Source organism: Triticum urartu, chromosome 5A (assembly GCF_056163025.1).
Source record: "Triticum urartu cultivar PI428250 chromosome 5A, HENAU_Tu73, whole genome shotgun sequence".
In the NCBI taxonomy this organism is placed as follows: domain Eukaryota; kingdom Viridiplantae; phylum Streptophyta; class Magnoliopsida; order Poales; family Poaceae; genus Triticum; species Triticum urartu.
In genome coordinates this window covers 601,642,361-601,657,646 of record NC_141877.1, presented here as the reverse complement: position 1 = coordinate 601,657,646, position 15,286 = coordinate 601,642,361, and positions in this window count along the sequence as shown.

Below are 15,286 nucleotides of genomic sequence, written 5' to 3'. Positions count from 1 at the left end.
GTCTGGCTCCTACCGCCTCGATTCGAGAGGTCTTTTTCTCGTGTCGGGTTTTGCGGCAGTAGTCACGGTTGTAGTGGCGGTAGTACCGTTTCAGGAGCGGTAGTACCGCCCTACCACCGCGGTAGTACCGCATTTGGGTCCGTTCCCTACTAAGTCTCCTCAGCGCGGCAGTACCGCTGGTTGGCGCGACAGTACCGTCGCCTGGCGGTAGTACCGCCCCCTCTCAGCGGTAGTACCGCCCTGTGCGGGGCTGGTTGGTGGGGGGCAACGAGATTGTTGCCCCCACTATAAAAGGGAGTCCCCTTCCTCCTTCTCACTTACCTCTTCTCTTCCCAAGCTCCATTTATTGCTCAAGCTCCATTAAATACTCCAAGCTTCATTTTCGCCCGATCTATCTCTCTAGCCAATCAAACTTGTTGATTTGCTCGGGAGTGGTTGAGAAGGCTCCCATCTACACTTCCACCAAGGGATTTTCGATTCCCCCACTCATCCCTAGCGGATCTTGTTACTCTTGGGTGTTTGAGCACCCTAGACGGTTGAGGTCACCTCGGAGCCATATTCCATTGTGGTGAAGCTCCGTGGTCTTGTTGGGAGCCTCCGATTAAGTTGTGGAGATTGCCCCAACCTTGTTTGTAAAGGTTCGGTCGCCGCCTTCAAGGGCACCAATAGTGGAATCATGGCATCTCGCATTGTGTGAGGGCGTGAGGAGAATACGGTGGCCCTAGTGGCTTCCTGGGGAGCATTGTGCCTCCACACCGCTCCAACGGAGACGTACTTCCCCTCAAAAGGAAGGAACTTCGGTAACACATCCTCGTCTTCACCGGATCCACTCTTGGTTATCTCTTACCTTTACTTGTGCAAGCTCTTTAGTGTTTCTACCCTTGCTTGCTTGTATGCTTGTTGTTATTGCATCATATAGGTTGCTCACCTAGTTGCACATCTAGACAACCTACTTTGATGCAAAGTTTAATTTGGTAAAGAAAAGCTAAAAATTGGTAGTTGCCTATTCACCCCCCCTCTAGTCAACCATATCGATCATTTCAATTGGTATCAGAGCCTCGTCTCTTTATTAAGGACTTTACCGTCCAAAGAGTATGGTTGATATCGTAGACGGTTTGGAGGAACACTCCGATGTGAATCCGATCTCGTCTACGGGAGATGGGGGAACTTCGGTCTCGTGAGGAGTTCAATGTGGCCTTGGAGACATTGAAAACCTCCATGACGACCGAAGTTGAAAGCATGTTTACTAAATTTCTTGAGGGGCTTAAAATATCCACCGCACCGTTGAAAGTGGGTGATCCCGCCAACAAGGTGTCGGATGCTATCCCCGACAAGGGGGAAGCTAGTAGTGAAAAGGCTCCTTCTTCTAGTGGCAAGAATGGCACCGGCATCTTTGCCCATGTGGAACCACCACTTGTTTATGGTGGACCGGTTCCTTCCACTCATTTGAATCATGCCGGTCCTCCCCCTAAGATTGTGAAAAATGAGGATTTTGATTCTTGGGTTTACCGCTTTAAACGTTATTTAAATCATGTGAACACTAACCTTTGGAGAATCATTGAAGAAGGTTTCTATCCACATGATCCAAGCAACTTCACTCCTCGAGAAGCCGCGGACAATCAGTTCAATGAGAATGCTCTCTTCATCATTCAAGATGCAATTCCACCCGAAGACCTACCTCATATTCGTCCCTTCGCCTTGGCCAAAGATGCATGGCATTGTGTCGTGTCTCTCTACCGGGGAAGCGCAAGCATTCAACGCTCCAACTATGAAGTGGTACAAGATGAGGCCGATGAGTTTGCAATGAAGGAAGATGAAGAACCTCGTGAGCTTTATCGGAGAGTAACCAAACTCGCGGTCTAACTATGAGATCACGAGAGCAAGGACATGGATGACAATTGGATCAAGCGCAAATTCCTCAAGGCAATGATGCCCTACCACAAGGCCATGTCCTCTGTCATTCGTCAAAGACCGGACTTCCACACTTTGACCTCAAGCGAAGTGTTGGATGAGTTTGTGGCCATGAACATTTTGGACAAGACCGCCGACAATGCGGTGCTCCGTTCTCAACGGGCAAAGAAGCCTAACCTTGCTTTGAAGGCCAAGCTCACCGTGGAAGAAGAAGAAGAGGAAGAAGAGGAGAGCAACCCCGAAGATACGAAGTATGCATATCATGAACACATGGCACTTGCTTCAAGGCAATTTTGGAGCAAGAAAAACTCGAGGCCCAACTTTAGCAAAAACAACTCGAGTGGCACAAGGGGCAAGCAACGTGTAAGGACTTGCTACAACTGCGGCAACGTGAGTCATTTCATTGCGGAATGCCCGTATGAGAAGAGGGAAGACAATGGTGGCAAACTCATCCGAAAGGACAAGGTCAAGTCGTTCCCCAACAAGAACAACTTCACCAAGAAGACTCCTCCCAAGGCTTTGGTTGTGCAAGAAGAGTACAATGAGGATGATGAAGATGATGAAGATGATGAGTCGGTTTCCATGGCCTCCGTTGCCATTGCAACAACGTCATGGGTGTCTCTCTTCGACTCACCCAATCAGAGCATCACCGCCAAATGCCTCATGGCTAAAGCCACCAACAAGGTAACCTCCAACATCAAAACTACCATCATTAATCATCCTTCCCAAACGGATAGCATTAATGAACTTGAGGGAGCTAATGTGGAGGCTAACGAGTTTGAGGCCTTTATGGGCAAACTCAAGGGAAAATCCAAGAAGCACTTTGTTTCTCTCTTGGAACAACTGGGTGAGGCCAATGACATGATTGAGGCTCACGAAGACACCATCTCTAAGATGGAAGGGCATAGTCATGACTATGCCGATGAGATTTCGGATCTTTCCAATGCTCTTGAGGAAGAGCGTGGTCTTCGTTTGGCTCTTGAGGAGTCACACAACGTTGATCATGCTAAGTTAAAGAAAGATTATGATCATGCCCTCATTGTTTCTCGTGTGCTAAATTCCGAGAAGGCCAAACTCGGGGTTGATCTTGCTAGATTCAAAGAGGAGTTTGATATACTTGACAAGGCCCACAAGGCCTTGAAGGGTATTCATGCTAGTCTCGAGGAGTCTCATGATCAACTCCAAGTGAAGCTAACTAAGGAGAAAGCAACTTTTCCTCATATGGTTTTAATTGATAATGCAAATGCTACTAACCCGTGTTGTGAGCATATACATCTTGTTGAGGAAAATGCTAAGTTGAAGGAGCAACTTGAGAGAGGTCTTGCGACCTGCATACAAGGCAAGAAGAACCTCAACGATCTCTTGATCAAGCAAAAGGGAGGTGTGGCCAAGAAAGGGGTTGGGTATGTGCCCGACACCAAGAACAACAAGAAGAATGACATGACCAAACGACCTCCTCCCCTCATGCAAACCTTTGTGAGGGAGGGAGAAAGTGCCCTCGAGGAGAAGAAGAAGAACAATGTCAAGAAGGGCAATGTCACCCCTCCCAACAAAGCCGGCGATTTTAATCCTTCTTATGTGTTATGCCGTGCTAGTGATGGGCATGTTTATGCCAAGTTTGTTGGTTCTCTTCATGAGTATATTGAATGGTCTATTTGGGTTCCTAAGACCCTTGTTACTAACATCAAAGGACCCATTACAAAATGGGTACCTAAAACCAAGCATTGATCGCTTGTAGGTGTTTGCTTCCGGTGGTGGATCATGGTTGCTCGATAGCGGAGCTACAAATCATATGACCGGAAGCAAGGACTTGGTGGTGGACGTGCACAAAGTTCCATCTATGCCCACCAATGTCGAGTGGGGTGACGCATCGTCCTCTAAGGTATTGGGACTTGGCAAGGTGGTCATCTCTCATGATCTCACGATCGAGAAGGTCATGCTTGTTGAGTCCCTTGCATACAATTTACTTTCCATTCGTCAACTTGCAATCACGGGCTTTGCCACTTTCTTTGATATCGATACCGTGGCCCTCTTGTGGAGCAAGACTCTTAAAGTAGCTTTTGTTGGGCATGTCGAGAATGGTCTATATGTGATTAACTTTTCGGAGCGACCCACTAAGACCGCGACATGCCTAATGGCTAAAGTTGATGTGGGATGGCTTTGGCATCGCCGTTTAGCCCATGTTAATATGAGATCTTTGCAAAGTCTTCTCAAGGGGGACCATGTCCGTGGACTAACGAATGTTAGTTTTGTTAAAGATCGTGCTTGCAGTGCCTGTATCGAAGGAAAGCTACATGAGAAGGCTCACCCTCCCACGACTATCATTTATTCAAAGAGGCCCTTGGAGCTCCTTCACATGGATCTTTTTGGGCCCCCATCCTTCGATAGTCTTGGAGGTAGGAAGTATTGCTTGGTGATTGTGGATGACTACTCAAGGTACACGTGGGTGTATTTCTTCAAGAGGAAGAGCGAGACCCAACAAACCGTCATTGACTTTGCAAATGAAGCACAATGTCAACACAATGCAAAGATCTTGACAATAAGAAGTGACAACGGCACCGAGTTCAAGAACTACACCTTGGATGAATTTCTTAGTGATGAGGGAATCAAGCATCAATATTCCACACCATACACCCCTCAACAAAACGGTGTTGCGGAGAGGAAGAACCGGACGTTGATGGATGCGGCAAGGACCATGATGGCGGAGTTCAAGTCTCCATACAACTTTTGGGCCGAAGCCATCAACACCGCGTGTCATGCATCCAATCGGCTCTACCTCCGCAAGGGCTTGAACAAGACCCCATATGAGATACTCACCGGTAACAAGCCCAACCTCAAGTACTTTCGGGTATTCGGGTGTAAGTGTTTCATTCTCAAGAAAGGTGTTCGGTTGTCTAAATTTGAGGCTAGAGCCTATGAGGGCATATTTGTTGGTTATGCTACAAACTCTCATGCTTACCGTGTCCTCAATAAATCCACGGGACTTATTGAGGAGACGTGTAATGTGGAGTTTGATGAGAATAACGGCTCCCAAGTGGAGCAAAGTGGCACTTGTGATGTAGGTGATGAAATTCCTCCTCAAGCCATAAGAAGAATGGCTGTTGGTTTCATCCTACCCATTGAGGAACCCCTTGTGGCCGAAGGAGAAGGACAATGCTCCACTCAAGTGGAGCCATCACCAACCCAAGGCTCACACGCTTCCAAAGAACAAAGTGAAGGCCCTCAACCTCATGAACAAGACCAAGGGCAAGATCATACTCAAGACGGTGTTGACACACCAAGTGATGCCCAAGGTCAAGTTCTCTCCCCCGAGCAAGTTCAAGATCAAGAACAAGTTCATGACGGCGCTCAAGATGATCAAGTAACCGCTCCTCAACTCACCACCGAGGAGGAATTAGAGCGTCGTGCCACCAAGGTTGCTTCCAAGCTCTCCACCAAGGATCATCTCATGACGAATGTGCTTGGAATCTTAAGAAAGGGGGTAAGCACTCGTAGACAATTAGCAAATTATTGTGAGCATCACGCGTTTGTCTCTTGTGTGGAACCCCACAAGGTCTATGAGGCGCTAGAAGATCCGGATTGGCTCAATGCCATGCATGAAGAACTCAACAACTTCGAGCGCAACAAAGTGTGGAGATTGGTGCCAAGGCCAACGGGGAACCATAATGTCATTGGAACCAAGTGGATATTCAAGAACAAGCAAGATGCCCATGGGATTATCATTCGCAACAAGGCTCGTTTGGTAGCACAAGGCTACTCCCTAGTCGAGGGAATCGACTACGGTGAAACCTTTGCTCCCGTTGCTCGTCTTGAATCCATTCGCATGTTGATTGCATATGCTTCTCATCATAACTTTAAGTTACAACAAATGGATGTGAAGAGTGCTTTTCTTAATGGTCCCATTAATGAATTGGTTTATGTCAAGCAACCCCCCCGGGTTCGAGGATCCCTACTTTCCCGATCATGTGTATCAACTCGATAAGGCACTCTATGGCCTTAAACAACCCTCACGTGCGTGGTATGACCACCTTACCGAGTTGTTACAAGACCGTGGTTTTGAAGTTGGGCTAATCGACCCCACTCTTTTTACTAAGAAGGTCAAAGGGGAGTTGTTTGTGTGCCAATTATATGTTGATGATATTATCTTTGGTTCTCCTAACAAAGCTTTCAATGAGGAATTTGCCGCTCTCATGACCTCAAAGTTCGAGATGTCCTCCATGGGAGAGTTGAAGTTCTTTCTAGGGTTCGAAGTGAAGCAAAGAAGAGAAGGAACCTTCATCAATCAATCCAAATACACCCAAGACATGCTCAAGAGATTCAAGCTAAGTGACGTCAAGCCGGCCTCCACTCCAATGCCCACCAAGTGCCAACTTGACTTAGATCCCAATGGTAAAGTGGTGGATCAAAAGGTATATCGTTCCATGATTGGCTCCTTGCTTTACCTTTGTGCATCTAGACCGGACATCATGTTGAGTGTGGGAATTTGTGCACGGTTTCAAGCCGCACCTAAGGAAAGTCACTATGTGGCGGTCAAACGAATCTTTCGATATTTGGCTCATACCCCAAACTTTGGCTTATGGTACCCAAGAGGATCAAACTTCAAGATTGTAGGGTACTCGGATTCCGATTGGGCGGGAGACAAAGTGGATAGGAAGTCCACTTCAAGAGGGTGCCAATTCCTTGGTTGCTCTTTGGTAAGTTGGTCTTCCAAAAAGCAAAGTTGTGTGTCTCTCTCGTCCACTGAGGCGGAGTATGTTGCCGACGGTAGTTGTTGTGCACAACTTCTATGGATGAGGCAAACTTTAAAGGATTATGATGTCACTTGTGACAAAGTGCCTCTTTGGTGTGACAATGAAAGTGCCATCAAGATTTCTCTCAACCCAGTGCAACACTTCAAGACGAAGCATATTGAGATTCGGTATCACTTCATCCGGGATCACATTAGGCGAGGAGAGATCGATCTCAACTATGTCAACACTCATGACAACCTTGCAGATATCTTCACGAAGCCCTTGGATGAAGCAAGATTTTGCGAGTTAAGGCATGACCTAAATATCATTGATTCGAGCAATGTGGCTTGAACCCGTGCACACCCTACCACGCTCAATTTGTTGTCTAGTTTAGGTGTAGGCATGGACATAGGGGGAGTGTTGTTCTCTCAATGAACTCTCCCTCCCCCCATTATGCATAAATTGATCAAGTCTTTCACTTTAACCATTGTTGATGGCACTTGTGCTTAAAAGACGAGTTTTGGTCATGGGCCCAAGGTTAAAATCTTCACGGTGCCATACCTTTTGACTCAAACATAGGTGGCCTCGGCCACCGCCCTCTTGTGAAGAGGTGTGTCTCGGTCGTTTGCTGGTGTGTTTGCCGTTTTTGTCGTTTCGTTGAGCTAAAGCCGTGTCTGTTTAGTTGCCGTGGTGTGCTGGGCGGTACTACCGCTGGTGGTGCGCGGTACTACCGCTCGTAAGCGGTACTACCACCCCTCATCACGGTACTACCGCTGGGGGATGAGAACAGGGGGTTAAGTCGGGGGCAGGGGGAGGTTTATTCTCCCCCATACCCATTCACTTCGCCCCTCTTTTCTCTTCCTCTCTCCAGCCTCCTCTCGCCGCGGGAGGGCTCCGGCGGATCTCCGTCTTCGGGGCGTCCCTCTCCATTTCCTTTGGTGGAGTCGATCCCCACCTCATCCTCTTGCCATGGATGCCGGTATTGCCCCCGTTCCTTCTTTCGTTTTATCTCTTTTTCAGTTCTTGTTTCTTAGGGGCAATAGTGGTTGCATCTCTAGATTTTTGGCTCAATCTAGGCTTGAGTTGGTTGGAGAAGGCAACTAGACTATCTCGATTAGAGTTTGGTAGGATTATTTTTGAATTTGGTAGGCCGGTAGTGCCGGATCTGACTGCGGTAGTAAGAACCCGTTGTTTCACCGCCTCGTGCTATATGAAACTGCTGTTTCTCCACCTCAAGCAGTACTACCGCTCCTCTTGGAGCGGTACTACTGCTTGAACTAGAGCGGTACTACCGCTCCCTTTGGGGCAGTACTACCGCTTGGGGCGGTACTACCACGGGCAGGTCACGGTACTACCGCTGAATGCCAATTTCCATCATTTTCCTGCCTTACCTTGATCTTTTGTTGAGTTTGTTGGCTTATGCTCATTCTTTCTGGCTGTTTTGCGTGTTCTTGTGTTTGGCTCCAGGTGATGACCTTTCTGAGCAGCAAGGTCGCCGTATCAACCCATGGCGTGCCACATCAAAACGCTACCGCACCTCAGAGCCAGCCGGTGGTTCCTCGAGCACCCAACCGCCTCCAACAAGTGCATCTGCAAGTGTTCCTCCACCTCCTCAGCAATCGAAGCGAGCCGCCAACAAGCCAAAAGGGAAGACTGTGACTGACATGACCAACAAGGAGTTTTGGGAGAAGCGTCGCCGCAACCCCTATGCGGTGGACCAAGAACCCACTTTGGTCAACCGCCCGTTCTGGAACCGTTTTCAGTTTGCCATCTACTTTGATGTGATCAAGGCCAAGAAGAATCTTTTTGTTGATGTTCGCTCCATTGACACTGATGCTATGGAGAAGGACCCGGAGTACTTTGGCGAAGCTCTTCAGATGTGCACTCAGCTGAACATTCTCAGGATCATGCAATTCAACAAGGATTTCGATGCGGATTTGGTGGCTCAATTCTATGCCACCGTCCATCTTGGGACGGATGTCGACAGGACTCTGACATGGATGACCAATGGCAAGCTGCTTTCTGTCAAGTGGAAGGCTTTCATGGAGTTACTTGATGTGGTGGATACCGGGCTTGAGACTCCTGTCGGTTTCTGTCCTCACCGCAATGCTACATCCACCCACAAGCAAGCCCTTTGGCCCTACTGCACTATGAAGGTTCACCCAGTAACTGAGAAGAAGACCTATGAGCTGTCTCCGTATCTGGACATTCTTCATCGCATATTCCGTGAGACTCTCTTCCCTCGGATTGGGAATCTGGATATGGTCCATTCCTACCTCGTGGACATGCTCCTTTTCTGTCAGCATGAGAAGGAAGCAAGCACTGGAGAGAGCCTGGATATCTCTCATGTCATGTGGTCTGAACTTCTATCTGCCGTGTCTGAGCACAAGTGTCCTATCTATGGTCCATTCATCATGAGGCTCATTGAGAGGGCCTGGGCACAGACTTATCCCAGAGCGTTTCTAGAGACTGGAGACTTGGTGTCTCATGAGATCAAGCGCCTGAGGAAGAAGGACAACTGGACAGCGCCTCACACAGGAGGTCCATCTGCTACTGCTGCCACAGGGGGTCCGTTTGCTGATGCTGCTGCTGCTGCCATGGGGACCGAAGGTGAGGCTGCTACAGATGATCATGAGGAGAACTTTGGCCCCTCTAGTGCAGAACCGTCGTGGGCACAGAAGCTTAAGCGCAAGATGAAGAAGCTTTTCTGCATGGAGTCTCATGGTCAGTACATGACTCATGTGGCAGAGAAGCATGCCAGGACGTGCCACAAGGAGCTCATGCGTCAGATGGGAGCAACAGTTGCCAGTGGGTCTGAGGGTCAGATCACTGAAGAGGAGGACTGGATTCATCAGAATTGCCACTAGACCGACTCCGATGCCGAGCAGTTTTCGACCCACGATGAAGATGCAGAGATGTGATGTTCGAGCTCTTCCACCTCCCATCACCTGGAGTCGTAGTGTCACTCTATGCTCTTTTTGGTGTCTCGCTACCAAAGGGGGAGAGAGTGTAGGGATTTGCTTCTTGTGTCGTGTTTTGAGTCGTCTTGTGGTTTCTTGTGTGTTCTCTTGGTGTCCTTCTTTGGTTTGGTTTGGTGTGAGACCTAAGCTCTAGACATATGGTGTGAGACATATGCTCCCTATCGCTACCTTATTACTTATGTCATGTCTGAGTACTGTAGTTTATTGTGAGATGCATGCTTGTCCTGTTTATTCAATTCTCTCATATGTATTGTTGGACTATAAAATATAGGGGGGGGGGTTGATCCGAATGTGTGGGTCATGCCATCTCTTGGTGCACACATTCTGGGGGAGCCCGTCTATATTTTGTAGTTCTTAGCTTTCTTCGTTTTATTTCTTTTCCTTGCGCAAATCCCTAGTTGTCATCAATCCACCAAAAAGGGGGAGATTGTTACGGCATATCTCTCTCAAGGTAGTTTTGGTGATTGATGACAACATGTTTGCAGACTAATCTTGTGCTTTGTATAATTCACAGATTCTCCCCTGGCACGAGACGCCTTCTTCCCCTCGGAGTGTATTTCAAGACGGTGTAGCTCTTTCGTTTCTTTCTCGGTGGACTAGTTGCGTAGAGGGCACCATACTATCAAGAGGGGGTCCGCTGGGGTTTTGCATGGGTGGAATCATCACGTACACATCAGCTTCTCACCCTCCGAGCATTTCCTTTCCATTGAAGAGATCTCTCCTCTCTTCCTTGTCCTGTCTGGGTCTAAGCGGTAGTACCGCGCACCCAGCGGTAGTACCGCTGAGGAGCCAAGCGGCAGTACCGCTCCGCAGCGGTAGTACCGCCCTTGGCTCCACAGCAGTAGTACCGCTGGGGGCCTGGCACCTCCGCCGTGTCCTCAGCATATTTGAGAGATCCCTTCTCTCTCTCGCGCGCGCCCCAGCAGTAGTACCGCACTGCCTGCGGTACTACGGCCGAAGGGTCACAAGCGGCAGTACCGCTCCATAGCGGTACTATCGCCCTTGACCCCACTGCCGTAGTACCGCTGGGTAGTCTGGCTCCTACCGCCTCGATTCGAGAGGTCTTTTTCTCGTGTCGGGTTTTGCGGCCGTAGTCACGGTTGTAGTGGCGGTAGTACCGTTTCAGGAGCGGTAGTACCGCCCTACCACCGCGGTAGTACCGCATTTGGGTCCGTTCCCTACTAAGTCTCCTCAGCGCGGCAGTACCGCTGGTTGGCGCGACAGTACCGTCGCCTGGCGGTAGTACCGCCCCCTCTCAGCGGTAGTACCGCCCTGTGCGGGGCTGGTTGGTGGGGGGCAACGAGATTGTTGCCCCCACTATAAAAGGGAGTCCCCTTCCTCCTTCTCACTTACCTCTTCTCTTCCCAAGCTCCATTTATTGCTCAAGCTCCATTAAATACTCCAAGCTTCATTTTCGCCCGATCTATCTCTCTAGCCAATCAAACTTGTTGATTTGCTCGGGAGTGGTTGAGAAGGCTCCCATCTACACTTCCACCAAGGGATTTTCGATTCCCCCACTCATCCCTAGCGGATCTTGTTACTCTTGGGTGTTTGAGCACCCTAGACGGTTGAGGTCACCTCGGAGCCATATTCCATTGTGGTGAAGCTTCGTGGTCTTGTTGGGAGCCTCCGATTAAGTTGTGGAGATTGCCCCAACCTTGTTTGTAAAGGTTTGGTCGCCGCCTTCAAGGGCACCAATAGTGGAATCACGGCATCTCGCATTGTGTGAGGGCGTGAGGAGAATACGGTGGCCCTAGTGGCTTCATGGGGAGCATTGTGCCTCCACACCGCTCCAACGGAGACGTACTTCCCCTCAAAAGGAAGGAACTTCGGTAACACATCCTCGTCTTCACCGGATCCACTCTTGGTTATCTCTTACCTTTACTTGTGCAAGCTCTTTAGTGTTTCTACCCTTGCTTGCTTGTATGCTTGTTGTTATTGCATCATATAGGTTGCTCACCTAGTTGCACATCTAGACAACCTACTTTGATGCAAAGTTTAATTTGGTAAAGAAAAGCTAAAAATTGGTAGTTGCCTATTCACCCCCCCCCCTCTAGTCAACCATATCGATCCTTTCAGATGCATTTAGACAGAGCAGTAATTAACGGAAGTCCGGTTACAGCGGATGACCGGCAATAGGGCACAGAGAGGATTTGATGGACGCCCGGTCCTGACGGACGTCCGGTGGCATTTATTTAACGGATGTCCGGTTACTGCGGATGACCGACAATAGGGCACCAGAGAGTATTTGACGGACTCCCGGCCCTGACGGACGTCCGGTGGCATTTTTTTAATTTATTTATTTAATATCTTTTCGAGGAAGACTAGGGTGCCATAGTTGGTGCTAATGACAATGATGGAGAGATGATGAGTGAAATATGTAGTAGGATGCAAGGACACCCTAGATGAAACAATGAGTTTCCTAAACCAACAATAATAAACACACATACTGCTCACATGTTGTTCTAATGACAAGGCAGTGGCTGATGCCACCATGTATGAGTATACATGACATGACACTGCAAAGATTTGAACTTTGGGTCCATAATCACTACCCCATCATTGAAAGCACCATAGTTAGAGTAACATGGTAGCTTTGAGAGTGTTTGTTCTTTTTATGCATTTCATAGGGTGAGAGAACGCATGAGTTGAGTGTCTCCCCCTAAATATATGCCTACATAGAGACATGACATTATGACAATGCATGCATGACTACTAGTTTTTACATAATGTTGTCAAGCTCCAAGATACCAAGTTCACGCATAAGTTGACAAAATCTTGCCTCATCCAATGGCTTGGTGAAAATATCTGCAAGTTGCATATCTGTGCCAACATGAGCAATGTCAATATCACCCTTCTCCACATGATCTCTCAGGAAGTGGTACCTAATGTCAATGTGCTTGGTGCGGGTATGATCTTTGGGGTTCTCAGCAATATTGATGGCACTTTCATTATCACATAGAAGAGGAACATGTCTATAGGTGATACCGTAATCCTTCAAAGTTTGCCTCATCCATAGTAACTGAGTTGCACAACTGGCGGTTGCAATATATTCAGCTTCGGCAGTGGAGAGGGCAACACAATTTTGCTTCTTCGAGGACCAACTTACCAAGGAGCGTCCAAGAAATTGACATCCACCGGAGGTGGATTTACGATCCACTTTGTCTCCAGCCCAATCCGCATCCGTGTACCCAATGAGATCAAACTTAGCATCCTTGGGGTACCATAGACCCAACTTTGGGGTGTGAACAAGTTATCTAAGAATATGCTTAACCGCCTTATGATGGCTTTCCCTAGGGGAAGCTTGAAATCTAGCACACATGCATACACTAAACATGATGTCTGGTCTAGATGCACAAAGATAAAGCAATGAACCAATCATAGAGCGGTATTTAGATGGGTAGAAGGGGATACCGTTTGAGTCTTCAGTGAGTATAGTTTTGGTTGGCATGGGGGTCTTACATGGGCCAGCATCATACATGCCAAATTTTGCTAGGATATCCTTGAGGTATTTGGCTTGAGACAAGAAAATTCCTTCTTGAAATTGTTGAATTTGAAAATCGAGGAAGAACTTCAAATCCGCATTGAGTGACATTTCAAAATTCTTGGTCATTGATGCCGCAAACTTCTTGCATAAATGAATATTAGGAGAACCAAAAATGATATCATCTACATAGATTTGGCATAAGATCAAATCACCTTTGTCCCTCTTAGTAAAAAGAGTGGGATCGATCACCCCTCTCACAAAACCATCATCGAGTAGAAACTTCTTAAGATGATCATACCAAGCACGAGGTTCTTGTTTGAGGCCATACAAAGCCTTATGAAGTTTATACACATAGTCTTTGTGATCGGGGTCAACGAACCCAGGTGGTTGTGATACATATACTTCTTCTTGTAGAGGACCGTTAAGGAAAGCACTCTTCACATCCATTTGATGTAATGTAAAGCCATTCAAAGCAGCATAAGCAAGTAAGATGTGAATGGATTCAAGACGGGCAATGGGGGCAAAGATCTCACCAAAGTCCAAACCTTAAACTTGTGAGTACCCTTGTGCCACTAACCTTGCCTTGTTGCGGATGATTACTCCATTCTCATCTTGCTTGTTCTTGAAAATCCACTTTGTTCCAATGACGTTGTGTTCCGTAGTTGGCCTCTTGACTAATGACCACACTTGATTGCGCTCAAAACTATTCAACTCTTCTTGCTTAGCAATAATCCAATCGTTGTCTATCAACGCATCTTGTACCTTGAGAGGCTCAACACTAGACACAAAAGAGAAGTGACCACAAAAGTTTGTCAATTGTTTACGAGTGACTCTACCTTCCGATATGCCGGTGAGGATTTTATCAACATCAACACGACCGACCACTCGAGGCATGATGGAGGTTAAGGTTTCACGAGGTTCAACTTCATGTCCATCATCCACGTCCTCAACATATGGATCATTAATGTGTGGTGGAAAATCTTCTTCTTCTTCTTGCATTTGTTGAGGTTCATTGTCAATGATTGCACTTTCTTGTTCTTTCCCTTGAGGATGATCTTGTTCTTGATGATTATCATGAAGAGGAACTTGATCATCATCTTGTACTTGGACTAAGGGCATTGATTTAGTAATAGGTGCTTGTGGTGGTATGGGTGTGGAAGTAGTTTGATGGTGTGTGAGGCCTTCATCTTCTTCTTCATCATCATGAGGGTCTTGTTCCATTGGAAGAAGTGCACCAACACCCATCGCCAAGATATCTTGAGAAGAATCTTCTTCACCTACATCACTTAGATCAACTTGCTCCCCATGGGAGCCATTAAATTCATCAAACACCACGTCACAAGTTTCTACAACACATCCATTGGATTTGTTGTAGACTCTATAGGTGTGAGAGTTTGATCCATAACCAACAAATATGCCCTAAATGGTTTTAGATTGAAATTTTCCTAACCGCTCTCTTTTGTTGAGGATGAAGCATTTACACCCAAATACACGAAAGTACTTGACATTTGGCTTGTTCCTGGTTAGGAGCTCATATGGAGTCTTTTCCAATATTGTGCGGAGGAAGAGCCGGTTTGAAGCATGACATGCAGTATTGACGGCCTCGTCCCAAAAACTATGTGGCGACTTGTATTCATCCAACATGGACCTTGCCATCTCCACAAGGGTGCAGTTCTTCCTTTCTGCAACACCATTTTGTTGGGGAGTGTATGGAGCTGAATATTGTCCCTTCATCACTAAGAAATCCTTCCAAGGTGTAATTCTTGAACTCGGAACCATTATCACTTCTTATTACCATGATTTCTTTGTCAAACTTGCGTTGTGCTTGCTTGGAAAAATCAATGAAGGTGATCTTCATCTCGTCTTTGGACTTGAGGAAAAACACCCATGTGTATCTTGAGTAATCATCCACAATGACAAGTCCATACTTTTTCCCACCAAGACTATCCCATGAAGGAGGCCCAAACAGATCCACATGAAGGAGCTCCAAAGGCCTTGAAGTAGACACAATATTCTTGGGTGGGTGCTTTGATTGATGTTGCTTCCCGGCTATGCATGCACTACACACACGATCTTTCTCAAAAGATACATTTGTTAGTCCAAGGATGTGATTTCCCTTTAAGAGATCTTGAAGATTTCTCATGCCGACATGGGCTAGCCGGCGATGCCATAGCCAC